Raw genomic sequence first — 13,525 nt, 5'->3', positions numbered from 1 at the left:
GACACAGGAGCACCACCAAGAGAGGTCATAAAGGTGGGCCCTGATCTGTCCCCCGCAGCAACGACAGGAGTGCATGGAGCTGGTGGACCGTAACCGAGATGTGTTCTCAGCTAAGCCTGGCACCACGCACCTTGCTGTACATGAAATCCGCACCAAGCAAAGTAAAGTAAAGTAGTGAATCAGCGTCCCTATAGAGTGCCAGAGGCCCATAAAGAAACAATTCGCGAAGAGGTTAAAAAGATGCTGGAGCTGGGTGTTATTGAAGAATCCCACAGTGCCTGGGTGAGCCCTATCGTATTGGTCCCCAAACCTGATATGTCACCTCGATTCTGCAATGACTTTAGAAAGCTAAATGAGGTATCGGAGTTTGATGCTTACCCCATGCCCCTGGTAGATGAATTAATAGATCGTCTGGGAATGGCTCGCTTCATCACAACGCTGGACCTCACGAAGGGATACTGGGAAGTCCCGCTTTCCCCAGCTTCCAAGGAGAAAACAGCCTTTGCAACAAGTGAAGGGCTTTTTCAGTACACCAAACTACCATTTGGGCTGCACGGAGCCCCTGCCACCTTCCAACGGCTCATGGACCAGGTCCTGCGACCCCACAAAAAGTTTGCCGCAGCCTACATAGACGACATAGTCATACATAGCACAAATTGGGAAAATCATTTGCCTCAGGTACAGAAGGTGCTGGATGCCCTTCGTGAAGCAGGTCTCACAGCTAATCCCAGCAAGTGTAGGCTAGCATATAGTGAAACCAAGTACCTCGGATACACAATAGGCCGGGGCCTTGTCAAACCCCAAGATGCCAAACTGAAGGCCATCCAAGACTGGCCACGTCCTGTCACAAAGAGACAAGTGAAATCTTTTATAGGGCTTGCAAACTATTACAGGCGCTTTGTTCCTAACTTTTCTGATCTTATTGCCCCTCTAACAGACCTAACAGCTAAGAGACTGCCCCGGATGATGAAGTGGTCCCAGAAGGCTGAGGAGACCTTCATGAGCCTCAAGAAGGCCTTGTGTTCCCACCCCGTGCTCGCAGTCCCGGACTTTAACAAGGAGTTTGCGGTTCAGACAGACACCTCAGAGGTGGGTTTGGGAGCAGTACTCTCCCAGGTACAGCAGGGGGAGGAGCACCCCATCCTCTACAGTAGCCCTCGAAACCCTTTGCTATTACCTCATTGGGCAGAAATTCACACTGATCACGGATCATGCGCCTTTGCAGTGGATGGCAAGAAATAAAGAAACAAACAGTCGGGTAACAAGGTGGTTTCTCAGCCTACAAGCCTTTAACTTCTGTGTTGTTCACAGGGCAGGCCGGAACCATGGGAATGCAGATGCCCTCTCACGAAGAGATGTCCTGTGGGCCACTTCTGGTCCCCCAGAAGCCTCAATCCAGTGGAGGGGGAAATGTGATGTCATGAGAGGGAGGGTCATCAACGGGAGATACATCCCCTCCCGGTGGTTGCAGCAAGGACTAGAACCCATCATGGCATCGGGGTAATAAACTACAATTCCCATAGTCAGCAGGGCAGCCGGGGCTAAGGCAGCGGCCCAGCTGAAAGAGAGGGGACTGATTACCCGGGAGGGGTTGGTGTTAGAACAAAGAAGGAAATGTTTAGAGAGAGGAGGACAGGAGCGCACAAGGAGGAAGAGAGGTTTATTTTACATTAAAGACGAACCCGAAGAAAACGGAAGATACTTATGTTTGGTTTTTGTAGCGGCTTTCGGCTGGAATGAAGTTTACCTTTTGTTTAAAGATTCTAAATATATTATTTTGAGTTAGAACACAACCGCTTGTTGTTTTCATTTATGCACCCACGCCTCACAAGCTGATCCCGACCTCTCAAGACATCACACTCATCATTTTGACTTTCTATCTCATAATTTCGACTTTCTATCTTATAATTTCGACTACGGGGATACTTTTATTATCAAGTCTAACTTTTCATTTTTTTTACTTTTTTTTTTTTTTTTGCTGGCGGATTCGCGGGCCACATAAAATGACGTGGTGGGCCGGATTCGGCCCGCGGGCCTTGAGTTTGAGACCCCTGATATAGGGGCTTGATTAGTGATCAGAGACAGGTGAGTGAACAGGTGAAGGGCGTTAGACTGAGGAGGAGGGAGTGGCTGACAAGTAGAGTGAGGAGGGTGTGGAGCTGAACTGTGACAGGGATCAGCATTTCACAGGCGAGAAGTTGTTTTTTACAATATTTAACGTGGTGAATTTGATATCAAAATAAATGATCTTATTTGAAGCTTTCATAATGTTAAGTGACTGTCCTGAAACTAAGTTAAACTATCTTTGTCAGGTCAAGATTAAAAGATTAACATTTTTATTGTAGTTACAGTAAGATGCTGAAAATGAATCACTTTTTACAGCCTCCATGTATGAGATATTTGTATTGTTTACTATAAACACGCAGCCCTAAGTCATTTCCCTGGTGCTTTTAATTTCACTTGTACAAAACTAAGATAACTGTTACTTTGCACAACCCTGCTGATATACTGGATATACACGATATATACGATTGTGAAAATATCAACCTGACACTCTGGTCTATAAACTATGTATTGCTAATTACTTAAGTATTTACCATGTGGTAAATGTGTTTGTCAGCTAATAACAGGAGGAAGCTGGAGGCCAAACTCCAGCAGAACAACGCAAGGGAGGTGTAGACGGGAATGAAGCAGATTACTGGCTTCAAGGTTGGAGGGAGACAACCACGGAGCTCCCTGGAGAGGGCCAACAAGCTAAACTCTTTCTTCAATAGGTTTAGCTCAGAGCCCTCATCTGTCTCCTCCACACACCACACCTCCCAAACACCTCCCCCTCTGTTCCCCCTGGTGAGCTGCATGGACTCAGAGCCCTCCACTTCAAAGGGCTCTGCCACCACCGACACTATGACCCCCCTCCCCCCTCTCTCTGTGATGACTGGCCAGGTTGGGAGACAGCTGGAGAGACTCCACCAAGGCAAGTCTGCTGGACCTGATGGCATCAGCCCCAGGGTCCTGAAGACCTGCGCCATCCAGCTGTCTAATGTCCTTCAACACCTCTTTAACCTGAGCCTGAAGCAAGAGGAAGTTCCGGTGCTGTGGAAGACGTCGTGCCTGGTTCCTGTACCAAAGAAGACGACACCATCTGGCCTCAATGACTACCGACCAGTTGCCCTCACATCACATGTGATGAAGGTGCTGGTCTTGGCCCAACTCCGACCACAGGTGAAATCCTCACTGGACCCTCTGCATATCAGCCTCATGTGGGGGTGGACGACGCCATCATCTACCTGCTGCAACGAGCTCAGTCGCACCTGGATGGAACCGGTGGCTCTGTGAGAATCACTTTCTTTGATTTCTCCAGTGCATTCAACACCATCCAACCAGTGTTGCTGAGTGAGAAGCTGCGGGTGGTGGGGGTTAACGCATCCACCGTCTCCTGGATCACTGACTACCTCACAGGCAGACCACAGTTTGTCCGACTGGGCCGTATGCTGTCTGATACGGTGGTCAGTGATACTGGAGCCCCACAGGGAACTGTTCTGTCTCCCTTCCTGTTCACCTTGTACACCACTGACTTCCAGTACAACTCGGGGTCATGCCATCTGCAGAAGTTCTCTGATGACTCTGCAGTGGTCGGGTGTATAAGGGACGGACGGGAGGAGGAGTACAGGGCAGTAGTGGATGACTTTGTGGAGTGGGCCGGTAGAAATCATCTGCTTCTGAACGTGGCTAAGACCAGAGAGATGGTGGTCGACTTCAGGAGGAAGATGACGGCTCCACAGCCACTGAGAGTTCTGGGAGAGGATGTGGACATGGTAGAGGAGTACAAGTACCTGGGTGTCTCCATCAACAACAGACTGAACTGGCAGACCAACATCAACGCTGTGTACAAGAAGGGGATGAGTCGACTCTTTTTCTTGAGGAAACTTCGATCCTCCAACGTGTGCAGCAAGATGTTGGGGATGTTCTACCAGTCTGTTGTGGCCAGTGCACTTTACTTCGCCATAGTCTGCTGGGGGTGCAGCATTGGAGCCGGAGACACCAACAGACTTAATAAACTGGTTGAGAAGGCCGGCTCCATCATTGGCTGCAAACATGACATTCTGCAAGAGGTGGTGGAGAGGAGGACACTGAAGAAACTATCTATATTGGATAACCCGGACCACCCTCTCCACCACCTACTGCAGGGACAGCGGAGCACTTTCTCCAACAGACTGATCCAGCTCCGCTGTCACAAGGAAAGATACAGGAGAACATTCTTGCCCACTGCAATATCACTTTATAACAAATCACCTCTGGCCAGATCATCATCCACATAACTACTCACTGCTACACTGTTGTTTGCTGGTGGTTGATTTTTGCATTACTGTTTTTCACCTATAGTTCATTTAACACTATTCTATTTCATTGTATATACTGTGCATTTTTGTTATTTTATCTTCTATATTCTGATATTTAATTTGTCCTACTCTGTTATTTTATTGTATATATTGTGCATTTTTTTTAATACTTAATATTTTTGGCTACTCTGTTACTTTGCTTACTTGGTATGTCTTGCTGCTGTAACATACAAATTTCCCCCTTGGGATGAATAAAGTACATGTCTATCTATCTAATATAAGCGCAGACATGCTGCCCAGCCTCTCTAAGGAAGACTTGCGTCAGAGCACTTCTTCAGAAGGAGAACCATTTGGAGACTTACTCATGATGAAATTGAGGTAATGTTAGATTTTGACATTTGGGAGACATTTAACCACGCAGTGTTTCTTGTTATCAAGGAAGCATTTCCTGGCCATTGTACCTTTATCTAAAGATGTAGGGGTTTTCTGGTGTTTGGTTGTTGTTACAGTGTAGTGTTCTTTGCCTTAAAATTACCATTAAATAAATGTATGTCTTATACAGGGTCAGGAAGCAGACCGGTGTAGACCAGGCACCTCCTCTGGGACCTGTGATTTCAGCCCCCATTGTCTTATTTCAGTCACTGTTGGTGTTTGTGTGTTAATGTCACAGCCAAACTGTAACGGGAGAAATGGAAACAGTGGTCTTAATTTCAGGCTACGTTTTTAGATGTTAATTTGTGGGGTTTATGTTTTCTAGCATCAGAAACTACTGACAGCCTACAGAACCAGACGAGACATTATAAAACTCTACAGGAGATGTACAAAACCAGGGCCAAACCCAACAAGAAGGATGTTTTCCAGCTCCTGGACTTTTAATTCCAAGCAAGACGGATCTACATTGACTGTGATGTTATTAAGGAGCAGGACAGGCATACCAAGATTCTTCAAGCATATCCCTGCTTCAGAGAACCGGATCATGTAAGCAGACGTATTTGTTTTAAGTAGGCCTATGCTTCCTTAGCCTGGTTAACACCTCACCGAATCTCAAATGAGAAATGGTGTGGGAATACCGAATCGGATGTCTCATTATCAATTCACTAACAAGGATCACGCCAATAACAGTATGAGTTTAGAGGTTTATTGCATAATGAGATGATTGTAAGACAGGAAGGGGTCGAGGGATGAAGGAATGTAGGGTAGGGGTCGAGGGATGAAGGGTAGGGGTCGAGGGATAGGGGTCGAGGGATGAAGGTTAGGGGTAGAGGGATGAAGGGTAGGGTAGGGATGAAGGGAAGGGTAGAGATGGAGGGATGAAGGGATGGAGGGATGAGGTGGGGGACCGTTGGTGTCCAGCGGCTGGTGGGAACGGAGACTGTTGGGTGGGGGCCGTCTCTTAGGAATCTCTGGCGGTGCAGAGTCCCCTGTCGTTCCTGTAATTCTGCAAGAGAGAGAGAGAAAAGGAAAACACAAAAAACGGGGTTGGGGGGGAGGGATGAGAGAACAGAGTCGAAGAGGAAGTGAACGGGTTCATTTGAGCTTAAGTACTTGTGCCGGGGAAATGAGCCGTGTTCTGGGCGTGGTCCCGTTCCTCAACTAAGTTTTATAAAACTACATTTCACTAACAAGGATCACACCAATAACAGTATGAGTTTAGAGGTGTATTGCGTATTGAGACGATTGTAAGACTGGAAGAGGAAGGGGTCGAGGGATGAAGGGATGTAGGGTAGGGGTCGAGGGATGAAGGGTAGGGGTCGAGGGATGAAGGGTAGGGGTCGAGGGATGAAGGGTAGGGTAGGGATGAAGGGTAGGGTAGGGATGGAGGGATGAGGTGGGGGACCGTTGGTGTCCGGCGGCCGGTGGGAACAGAGACTGTTGGGTGGGGGCTGTCTCTTAGGAATCTCTGGCGGTGCAGAGTTCCCAAAAATAGCCTCATGAGGACAGATGCCGGTGGGTGTTTCTGATATCGTTCAGGTTGTAGCGAATGTAGGAGAGGTACGCGGTGGAAGACCAGCGACCCAGAATCTTGATGATGTGGTCTGGAATTCCTTGACTCGAGGCGGCTGAGGCGGCGCCGGAGCGGAATGAATGACCTGAGTAAAACTCGGAGGGTATTCCTGATCTGGCTAGTATATAGGGGAAGTGGTGATGGAACCAGGGCCGTGTGGCCCCATTGCCTGTTTCGGTGATAAAAAGGGGATCTAGCGGAGAAGTTTGGCTGGTTGATCTTGAGATTAAGTAATCTCGGATGGGTTCATATGGACTCAGGTATGTGTCTAGACGGAAGAGGTAGATAGGCTGAGGCGGACCGTGCTGGTTGGTCTTGCTGCGTTTGAGGTGGTAAATGACGGTGTCGGGAGGATGAATTGAGATGTCGGACATGGTGGCATGTCGTGATGGATCGTGGTCAGAGTTTGAGGCGGTGAAATCAGAGCAGCGAAGGAAGCCGAAAAAAACCAGCAAGAACATGGACTCGAGTACTTTGTCCATGAAGGGAGAGGGGTAGCCAGAGCGGAGAGTATGGATGCAGCGGGTGAGAAGGTCCGAGGTGAGGGGCAGATGTTTAGGCATAGGCCGTGGTTCGGCTTTACAGAGACCCTTGAGTAACATCGCTATATGCGAGTGGGTAAGAATACCACGATGGAAGAATTGTAAACATGTACATTAATGACAGTAAATTACATCTACAGGGGAGAACAACAACATCGAAACATATATATGGTAATATATATATCCAGAGGACAGTTTTGTGAAAAAGTTAATGCCGCTTATGTATGCCCGTATCGTGGAGGTTTTAATCTTAAGGAGGGAGTGGGCAAAAGTAATGAAGTTTGTGAGGGTAAGGATGTCGAGTGATGGGAAGGGAAGCTTAAAAGAGGCGTGGAAGGATTTGAAGCGACGCTGTTGAGGATAGCATCTTGAGAGGTGGGGATTAGGTGTTCCAGTTGCGGGGTCAGTTGAAGATGGTGGCTGAAAACCGTGGGACCGGAGTCGGCACAGGGTCTGAGGTTGGCGCTAATCGTCTGAATTTCTGGAATGAGAAACGGGAAAGTGAATCAGCGATGGAGTTGTAGTGACCTGGTATGTGGGAGGCTCGGATGATGAAATGGTGCTGGGCTGAAACCATGGTTAGTCTCCGCAGGAACATCATTATTTCGAGACAATGTGACCGCCCTTTATTGATGATGTCTACTACGGCGCTGTTGTCCGAGTAGATGGCAATGGTCTTTTTTGACCATTCATGCCCCCAAAGAATGGCTGCTACGATACATTGGACATATTGGATACATTTCGGAGAGTGCGGAGGAAGGAGTAAGGGATGAAAATTCAGGCAGCCAAGCGGCTGAGAACCACTTGTCGCCATAGATGCCGCCAAAACCGATGGAGGGTGCTGCGTCTGTGTACAAGCTGGATGTCTTCCGGCTTGGTGACGTGTTCGACGTAGAAGAAGGAAATGCCGTTCCAAGAGGAGAGGAACTGGTGCCATAGCTTTAGCTCTGTCTTGCATGCTTTGTCGAGTGTGACGAGGTCGTGGAGCTTTGTGACAGAGGAGGCGACTGAAAGGAGGTGTGACAAGAAGGATCGGCCTTGGGGGATGATGCGGATGGCGTAGTTGAGGTGGCCTAAAAGCGAAAGGAGTTGGTGTTTTGTGCATTTGGGGGCCAGTAGGAAATTGGAGATTAGTAATGAATGAATCGAAGGTGATGGCGAGGAATTCCAGGGATGTACTGGGACCTGTTGTTTTCTCAGCGGAGTGGGGAACACAGAGTTCCTGAAACACGGTGGTTAGAGTGTGGAGGCCGATTGCTGGGGGAGAGGATGGTGGCGTGACCGTGAGGAAGTCGTCTAGGAGGTGGATGACGTATGGGAGTTTATGGACGTTTATCAGGATCCAGCAGAGTGCTTCGGAAAGGCAATCGAAAATTTTTGGGCTACGGGCAGTTTAGAGTAATCAATTCACTGAGGCTGTAGGTCTTTGGACTGTGGGAGGAAGCCAGAGGACCCGCACTAACACAGGAGAACTCCACACAGAACCCACACTAACACAGGAGAACTCCACACAGAAGGGCCGTACAGCCCAGGAATCCAAAAATCAGTTTGGATGTGGCTTTGACTAAATGAACCGTTTTTTCAAAACCACATCAGCCTTTATTGATTCCTTTTGATAATTCTTTTTTGCCACTTTCTCATGCTTTGAATGTTTCGTGCAGTCTTCCTGAGCAGTGTTGTTAATGACTTTGCTGAGGATGAACTTCTAATGGGTTAGTACAGGTTTCTCTTTGTTATTACGGAGTGAGATCAACGCAGTAGAAATGTAATCACCTCTAATATGTTGGAAGATGTACACCTGTAAAGTGTGTCTGAGATAACTTTGGGCTGCTGACTGCTTTTGAATTAGCGTTGATACATTCTGGCAGTGGTGCTGTCCGTGGTGCTGATTAAAGACTGGTTTTGCGGGACAGGAGTTTTATGGTGAGCCTCCTCCTCATGGTGATGACATATCAACTGTCTGCTTAACAGTTGAAAAAAAAAGATGAGTTATGTTATGCTGCTGAGCTTGTTGCACATTTCTAGAAAGGAATGGAGTGCAAAAGAAAGTGTTTTCTCCTCTTGAACAGATGACACGATTGTAATTGCAATAATACATTCAAGAAAACTAAAAATCTGATGAAAAATAACATCACAGGCTACATATCAAGAAACTGCTTCAATTATTGCTGTTGCACTGGAGCTGCTGTGAGCCATTAGAAGTCAGGAACATTAAACAAGGGACACCAGCACAGCACTGAATGGTCTAAAACCACTAAGAGGTTGTTGGACCCCTCTTTGGTCATGTGTTGTGATGCTGAGCGGTGAGGTAAAATTATAGTTTCTTTTAATGTATGGTTCAGTCTCTTTCTCTCTCTAGCCCTCTCACTCACCGTTTCAACCTGAGTATTGTCTCCATACATTTCCATTCCCTCGTCCACTTTAAATGGTAATGCTTTCTAATACACCCTGCATGAGACCAAACACCAGGCTTTCCGCTGTGCTTTTTTTTGTGCAAAACCTCGATGCAATATTTTAACTAAGCACAAACGCACCGGAAAAAAAAAGCTAAAAATCTTTAGTAAATATCTCCTTGTCTGTAACTGGATGCTCCCACTCAGGGGGTTTCAGTCCGACACTGTTCTGGAGGTAAACGTGCACGTTTCTTTCCTCGTCTCCTCCTACTTTGCTGCCGGGATGCACCTCCTTGTTTTTACACTGCTGTGTTTGCTGGATTGACAAGTTGAGAGGAACTACAGTGTATGTTTGTCGCATTATAGCTTCTATGTGTTTTTCATAGTAACAATAGAGCCTAGGGCACAAAAGCAAGCTGTGGCTACCAGAGATCGGAACTCCAGTCCGCAACTTGGACTTGAGATGCACTTAATACGCGCACACATTGATTTTAGACTTGACTTCGTCTTGACTTAGACTCATCCTCAAAAGACTCTCACTCGGGATTGAGACTCGTTAACAGTCTTAATTTTACGCTTAAGCTAACGCATCCTTCACCGTTGTTGAGTGTATTGTGTCATATACCAAGTGATCCAGAAATAGAGACGAAAAGACAAAACTAATTAAGACAAAAAGTAGTGAAATTTGTGGGCAGCATGTACATGAACTTGTGACTAAATATTTGGACTCAAGCTCAAAGACTTGAGAAGTGACTTGGACTTGTGACCTTAGACGTGAGACTGTTTAAAAAGATTAAAAACCAGCATAATGATCAATTCCCGTTGTCTCTATTTCCCCCTCAATCTGTGATTCGGAGGAATGTGGATGGAGGAGGAGGATCCGGCTGAACTATTGGATCAGAAAGGCCAGATGGGAAGGAGAGTAGAGCTCTTTGGGAATTTAAATGAGCGTAGGAGATTTGCTCCTTTATAAAAATTCTAATGTTTTTCCCCTGGCATCGATGTAGACTCTTATACAGATGGACGAGGCACACGCGCACACACACACACACACAGGCTTGTTGCGGATGGCGCTCAAGCCCTTTGTATTGTTGTTTCTGCTCCATCATGAGAGGCAGCTATCCGTCAAAGCTGCTAGCGTGCCCTGTGGTGCTTCAGAGGACGTTTTGATGGTATGAGAGAGCGCTGAAATAAAAAGACCAGAGACTGACTGAGAACGAGGAGCTTGTTTGGGCAAATTAGTAGCAATGTCTTTGTCAGAGATAAAACTGAACAAAGTAGCCAGAACCGCCGGAGCACCATGCTCGTCTCTCTCTCCCTCTTGTCGTGGACGTAGTCAATTCTCTCTCCTATTCAAAGTCTATTTCTGAAAGTGGGAAGGAAGGAAGGAGAGAGGAGAAGAGAGAAACTGTGACAATTTGTTTATGTGTTTGTCTTCAGAGGATTCACAGGCCTTATGGGATAACAGGTCTTGGTGCATAAACAGGCAGCAGCAATCATTTTCAATACTTATTCAATATCATTCTTTTGTTTTTTCACTGACGAGTAGCATGTAGCATGTCTCACTTTATGACACCAGCTGGACTGATGAGCTGAATGCGTTTTCAACAGAGTCAACACAAACAAGCTTTCGTCCAGGAGGCTGCTGTTTGTGTCCAGTGCAAAACAAAACAAAAAACATTGACATCTTTGTCACGTCAGTCAGGTTGTCTAAACCTAACTTCTTGTGAACAAGGAAGTTTATTTTGAAAAGACACCATGCATGAAACGAGTGGAAGCTGATACGCGCTCCCTGCCACGTCCAAAAGGATGCTAGTTGGGTACCTGAGGGTCACAGTTTGTTTTGTTGAGTTTTAAAACCCAAACAGTCTCCATCCAGACTAGCGTTTTAGTGCCGTTGCAGAAATAGTCTCTGTCCATACTACAACGCCCTGAAAATGCTTATCACATGACCAGGGCTGACATGACCACTGGACATGGGATTGTTGCAAAGTGCTCGAATATTAGCTTGACTACCGCCTACCTACCTTGCACTGACAACACGGTCAGCATCGTCACCCATTATCCATGTTGAAATGAACCACTGGTGGTCGAGGCTGATGTCATTTGTTTTCTTCCATGAAAGGATCACGTGTTTGGGGCTTGACGAATCAGGGAAGGACACGTCATGACTGTTAAAAAACAAACACAAAGAATGTGGGTGTCTGAATCATCGCTTTCAAACGTCTTTGTTTCTGTTCATCTTGACTAAAACTGCTTCATCAGCGGTTTCAAAGGTCCACATTTTAGGGGTTCTTAAATGCCAGGTTTGTGTGGAGATTAGGTATCGACATAGCAAAAGTTGTCGTTTTATAATGAAAACGTGGTGGTGTGGATGTAGCCTTTGGGCCACTGACCAAACGTTGGCAGTTGACGAGTTTGGAGTGAGAATGTGTTGGTAAAGCATATAATCGAGAAACTTTACCTAATATTGTATAATGATTATAACAACAAGCACCAGGTAATGGATACTCATTATCTGGCATGCATTAATACCCAACCTGTTTTTCAACAACAGTTAGTCTACAACAGTATTGTATAATTACACTGGGTCTCTAGCTAATTAACTCTAAATGAACACATCCCACTAGCCTCTTAAACCCAGTGTAATGGTCACCAAATAAGCCTCAATGTTCCAGGGCCATATTAACTCAAATATAGCTATCCTCCACTGCAATAAACAGCCGTACTGATGGTGCATTGGTTGCTTGAGGTGAATAAATACAGAGCACTCCAGCAGCAGAGCAAATGAAAAGTGCAAATTCCCTTGAGAATTGTTATTGTAGTAGCAGAGAATGTCTCTCTTGCTGTAGGTTTGAGCTTGCATCTTCTGCCCCCGTGTTGGATCTGTGTGTCTTCTGCTTGGATCTTTGATTTCGATGCAGACATAACGGGCATGGATCGTGAAGCGAGTTCATCTCAGTCTGGTTCTGTCTGGCCTCACTAAGCATATCATTGGATAACTGGTATCATAAAGCTGGTTGTCAACTGTTCGTTGTTAAATTTGTTTTTTTTCTAGACGGAGATGTTAATTACAATCATCATCTTGAACCACAAATTAAGTACTTAACTTCTGAAACCCCTCGAGGATGTCGGCTTTCTCTGCCGACATTAGTGTCTTTCAGAGTCTGTATAACACCAGTATCTCCGCTCTACTTTTAGAGCTTGAGTGAAGATACGGGTATCATAGGGCTCTTTATGACCTAGGACCTCCATATGGCCAAATAACACTCACAAATGTTGGTGAAAGACACATTCACAAGGGGCCCTTGTTGAGAACGAAAAGGAGTGTGTTTGAGTTATCAGCATGTATGAAAACTAAATTATTGACCAATTATTGATCAATAGAATTATTAATGTCAGTAAGATGATTAACAATTGTTAATAATAAGGGACCAATAACCAAACTATAAACTAAGTCTCATAATTAGTATTCACTCACAATGTCAATAGTCAAAGTACTATTCCACATTCAGAGTGTAAGTGAAGGTGTTGAGTACGAGCACAGGCCACTTATCAGCTATTATCACAGAACACATGCACAAAGTAATCACAGACAGCTGCTCTTTAAAGTATAACAGAGTTTATTAAGTTCCAATAATAATGATCAAATCAACTAATATCTAAAACTAACAATAAAACTATACATCTATGAGCACGCTATCTAAAATCAACAAACTGTGGTAAGAGGGAGATTGTGTGTGTGCATGCATGTAGTGTGTGTGTGTGTGTGTGTGTGTGTGCATGCATGTAGTGTGTGTGTGTGTACATGCATGTAGTGTGTGTGTGGGGGAGAGGCGAGAGCACAGCTCAGACAACGTATGATGTCGCGAGACTAAAATAGCGAATATAAAGGTCTGGTTATCTGCACGTGTCTGAAGCAGTTAGCTCACCTCGGAGCTACATTAACTTAAAGCTATATGTGTGTGTGGGTTAGTAAAAGAAGCAAGAAAGCAAACAAAACAAAATAAATCCTCAGAAAACAAAATAAGATCCTTCCGGCCGCTGTGGAGCACGGAAGATTGTTCTCTCATCTACAGAAACACGACTGACGACTCTTTGATTCGCACAGCCGCGGTTCTGACCTTTGAACTGATGAGAAACAACTTCCGCCTCCGCTAGGGGTGAATCATCTCAACGCGATTGCAGCAGTATGAAATAGACAGCATTAACAATCTCGGTCGTTAATCTCGGCAATTATTGAGC

General features: G+C 45.8%; 1 pseudogene; it reads right to left on the bottom strand.

The window, feature by feature from the left end:
* Positions 1-7,290: 7,290 nt before the first annotated feature.
* Positions 7,291-11,342, bottom strand: LOC116399940 (uncharacterized; annotated as a pseudogene).
* Positions 11,343-13,525: the final 2,183 nt, after the last annotated feature.

The sequence above is a fragment of the Anarrhichthys ocellatus genome, unplaced genomic scaffold, assembly GCF_004355925.1.
Source record: "Anarrhichthys ocellatus isolate YVR2014 unplaced genomic scaffold, GSC_Weel_1.0 scaffold137, whole genome shotgun sequence".
NCBI lineage: Eukaryota > Metazoa > Chordata > Actinopteri > Perciformes > Anarhichadidae > Anarrhichthys > Anarrhichthys ocellatus.
This window is presented reverse-complemented; position numbering and strand designations above follow the sequence as displayed.